This window comes from Salvelinus alpinus, chromosome 18 (genome assembly GCF_045679555.1).
Source record: "Salvelinus alpinus chromosome 18, SLU_Salpinus.1, whole genome shotgun sequence".
Classification (NCBI taxonomy): domain Eukaryota; kingdom Metazoa; phylum Chordata; class Actinopteri; order Salmoniformes; family Salmonidae; genus Salvelinus; species Salvelinus alpinus.
The window spans coordinates 40,567,205-40,572,070 of record NC_092103.1 but is presented as its reverse complement, the minus strand read 5'-3'; the positions used below and the strand labels follow the sequence as shown (position 1 = coordinate 40,572,070).

At 42.2% G+C, this 4,866-nt stretch overlaps 1 non-coding gene across 1 annotated transcript; it reads left to right on the top strand.

Annotated features, from left to right (window-relative positions):
• The first annotated feature begins 258 nt into the window (after positions 1-258).
• On the top strand, positions 259-331 carry trnaa-agc (transfer RNA alanine (anticodon AGC)). Its single transcript has one exon. It is a non-coding gene; the product is annotated as a tRNA-Ala (tRNA).
• The last annotated feature ends 4,535 nt before the right edge of the window (positions 332-4,866 follow it).

Below are 4,866 nucleotides of genomic sequence, written 5' to 3'. Positions count from 1 at the left end.
ATATATATATATATATATATATATAGAACATAAGCACTCAAAAAACAACTTATGGCAAGTACAGGGATTGAACCTGCAACCTTGGCATTGATGGCACCACACTCTGACCAACTGCGCTAACCAGCCCAACTTGCCAGAAATGACAGCTGTCATGATGGCTCAGCAACTGCTAGCGAGTAAGTTACCAAGTAAGCCAAGAGGATCCCGTGGCCAGGGCGGAAGCTTCTACAATACTCCTTGTGGCCACTTCTAACAGCTGGGGAATTAGCTCAAATGGTAGAGCGCTCGCTTAGCATGCGAGAGGTAGCGGGATCGATGCCCGTATTCTCCAAGGTACATTATTTTGACACACACACACACTCTCCATACACTGCACCCTGGACAAAAGATCCCTCATTCACAAAATAGATAAACATCTGTGGCATGAGATCAACCGTGTATCTCATGGTGTGTATTGATATCACACAAACAGGGAAGCGGATCTTTGTGTTTGTGGCAGATGTGTCGAGGCCGTCAACTGTAAACAGAGAGCGTATCGGGTGTCCTTGCATGCTGAGATGATGGGTAGATTCCCCCTGCACCAATCTGGGTAAGAGGTCTCACTGCACCCAGTAGTGTAGTGGTGCCCGGAAAAGTGAGTATACTCTAATTTTGCCCCAAAATTTCAAAACGCCCGCCCGGTGAAGGAAAGGCGTCCTGTGTGAAAAATTATATGACAAACAGTGACATACACTCTGAATGATCTAAAAATGATGAATCCCATATTGGTCTTTCACAGTCAGGCCAACCCCAGCTGTACTGTGCTAGTAGGCTAATAGTAGTCCTACTATTGAAACAGATAAATGAGGCTGTTAACGGAGTCAGAAATTCACAAGTTTCAGATTTTGCTCATTTCCCCCCATGTTTTCACTCAATCTCACACTTTTTTAATAGAAAAACAGCCAAATTGGATGTTCTATGTCCACGACAACGCTTAAACCACATCAGGAGAACACTTTTGAAGACTGGGAAAAATCGAACACATTTTGATTTTGGATTGTAGATTCAACTGTACAAACACCTACCACTGTTATTTGGTTAGCAGTGTGCACATGAGAGGGAGTGGCCACTAGATTGATGCAAATAATCATTATATATTTTTTCCAGGTGGGCATAGGCTACATTGTAGCTATGTAGCTAGTTAACATTTCATTGGCGGTTTTAGGGAAAGCCTTTTAATCTACCAGAAGACGGTTAGACCTATCATTAGCATTGCTATATTTTTCCTGTTCCTTAATTGTTTGAAACCTGGATGTTTTACCTCATATTATGAGACATGTCTTACCTTGCTTCAAAGTAGCCTATAGCCAAAATCCCACCATAGAAACATGAAGGCGATTATTTTATAAAGACTTCTTCATATGCGTTCTCCTGTTCGAAGGGTTTTCTTTCATTGTCTAGCAGTCAAAGGCATTTTCCTAGCCATATTAGCAACCCATAAAAATTGTTGCATCTTTAGATATCCCCTCTTTCAAAATTTTGAACTGATATTTCCATCTCTGTCCATGAAACAGCTTGCACGTGCAGTGCACATTTTAGAATGGTGTATTCCCGCAAATTGTAATTTGGAACGTTTGCGTGTAGACCTACCGCCGTGTGCACATTTCTGCACTTAAAATGTGAAGAAATAATAGTTTATCAACATTTTAAGCTAAACATTCTGATCTGTTCCATCAGCCTTATTAATTGATACGGTGTATACCTCCACTACACCAATCTGGGTTACAGGTCCCAATGCTTCCTATGCCCATTACCTCTCCTTGTGCTGGTCAACTCAAAACGTGGCAGTATATTAGGCATTAACTATGGCAGCTAACACAAGTCGTCTAGTCCCAGGCAACGTTACTCATCACCTGAGCGTGGTTCACCAAACTGCACTTCATTCCCTCTCCTTGCAGCAACCCCAGCATACAATTAAGACTTGATTAATCCATGATCAATGAGCTCCTATTTTTAACTGTGTTACATAATTGTTGTATATTGCACTGTAATAAAATTTGTAATGACCAAAAACCAAATGTAGTTGTTGTAGGCCTATAGGCTGTAAATGCAGATACTCAGTCCAATGACTGTCCCTTTGTGTTGTTGACTTGGCTGACATTGGAATGTTCAGCATGGTGTCAGTGCAGTTGTCATAATGATCAATCCCTTCATTTTGTGGGACCACCGCAGTAAGCAGCTCTCCACAGACTTGCCCAGCTGATCCGGGATGTCACCACACATGCATGCACGCTGCCTGGATACAAATGTGTCACATAAACATATAAATGCGTACGCACGCACACACACAGGAATAAGAAGGGCATAGAAAGCAGTGGGACCGCTTACCTCTTACCCAGATTGCCTCTTACCCAGATCACATTTGACCTCTTGACCAGATTACCTTTTACCCAGATTGCCTCTTACCTCTTACCCAAATGACCTCTTACCACATACCTGTTACCCTAATTGGTGCAGAGGGAATCTAGCCGGCATCTCGGGCATGCGAGGACACCCGAGACACTATCTTTTTCGAGTTGGCGCCCTCGACACAGCTGCCACAGCCCCCCAACAGCCAACCATATGCCTGCAAGGCAAGGTGTGAGTTCCCCTCTGTACACCCTGTTTCATTTATAGGCTATTATTTTTTCTACACACTTCTGGGTGTCCACTGTCTATCAACGTGCACAGGCCTAGACCATGATAATGACGATGATGACATGCACTAACTGTGCTCCATATAACTTGGGTGTTTTCAGTGCCGTTTCAGCACGTGTAGTTTCAAGAGCATTTAGAGGGTAGCATTTTGATGTAGCACTGTCAGAAATATCTTAAAGTTTAGGCTATGGTGCTCGTACCTGGGATGGTTGCTATTGAAGCAGCACACATTTTTTTTGTCAGTTAAGAACAAATTCTTATTTACAATGATGGCTTACACCGGCCAAACCCGGACGACACTGGGCGCCGCCCTATGGGACTCCCAATCACAGCCAGTCCCAATACAGCCTAGATTCGAACCAGGGTTTCTGTAGTGACACCTCAAGCACTTAGATGCAGTGCCTTAGAGTGATAAAGACGCTTTCCGATCCATGCAAAGTGAAAACTGTCTAGTCTATGTTAGAGAGGAATATCATAAACCTATAAAGTCATTGGGTCTTATTCAGATTGTTTCCCAATATATAATTTACTTTATTCACACCACAGCAATGGCGATAGAAAATACAGGTCATGTTGCTACCTTACATTTCCTCAACTTTAACCTATAAACACATGAACCAATTAAGGATAGCTATAGTTATCAGCCAGGTCACCCGTGATACAATTCAGTATTCGATGTGGAAACTGGTCACTAGGGTCAACAGTGAGCACCATTACCTTCAAGTAGGTTTGTTTGTCACATGTAATTTAATCTGGCAACCCCAATTCTTCAAATCACTGTCTTGGTAAGAATAGGAAAAATTGCTTTGCCTACCGGCACGAGATGTATAAAGCTTTTCAAATGTCCAGCGTGAACAATGTCCATTGTCAACAAAGTCTTTATTTTCATTCATTTTCACCCATGAAACCTTGAAATAGGCCTACTGCAGAGCCTACCTTAAAAATAGCCAATTGCAAATTTTCCTGCTATGACTCAACATAGAAAAATATGAAAACTGATGTAATAGGACTTCCATATTCCTCTGGCAACGAGAAAAGAGCAAAGCCATGACCTTTGTGATCTTGACACCCCCCATATCTTATACTGTATATGGGTCGTTATCCAAAGAGATACAGGCTTTTTGTCTCTGGTAGCATAGATTAACTCTATGTAATGGAATGCAATGTTTCAAAATATCAGAAAAATACTTTACTAAGATGTGTTGTTGCATTGGGTAACCATCCATTAACACTGATGAAAGCATTCCGCTGCATGCCAGCTGCATTAATGACAAGGATGCTATCCGTAATTGAACAGGGTGGATATTCGCTGAATCCCGTATACCTGTAAAGACAGGCCGCCCGCTGTATTCTGCCAGCTAGCTATTCTGCCATATTCCAAAGTCAACATTCCATTTGCTTTCAAATCTAGATTGCGTCCCAAAAAGGTAGCCTATTCTCTATGGGCTTTGGGCAAAAGTAGTGCACTATATAGGGAACAGAGTGCCATTTGGGGCACAGACATTGAGAGGGAATGTTCCAATCATGCCCTGACACTGAAGACAATCAGTGTTCCTCTCTGTACATCAAAGACTTGAAGAGCCCTGTGTTGGCTTGTGTGCTCCAACGTACGTGTGTGTAACAATTTCCAGAACCTGACAAGACTGTAGACCTCATTAGGCTCTCATCAAGACAAACGTTTCAGATTTCATCTTTGAAAACCATATCAGCAATAAACTTTTCCAGAGCAAATCATGAAAACATGAATGATGTCCTGAACAATGTTATATTACCCTTTCCCATTGGGTAACCCAATCTGTTTGTATTTGAGCAGCTGCGTGTGACATTGTACCCGGTGATTCTGGCCTATTAGAGAACATCTCCGGTACATTAACATCAGCAAGTGAGGTCAGATGCATCCGATTGGTGTATTGATGCTGGACAGGACCCAATGAAACCTTCCCTCTGGCTAACAACAGATATCATATTAAATAACTACTTTCCAATTCTATGGGCTAAAACCTCTTAGATCACAGAGATAGCACTGGACCAACTTGTCACAGAGATGCCAAAGGGATATTATTACCTTTTTCACAGGATCTTGCCGACCTGGGTCATATTCACTAGACACCAAATGGAAGAAAATGGACCGAAACGGGGAGGAACTACCTTAACATGTCTAATAAGAACCTCTTGCTGTAGTTGCAAAAC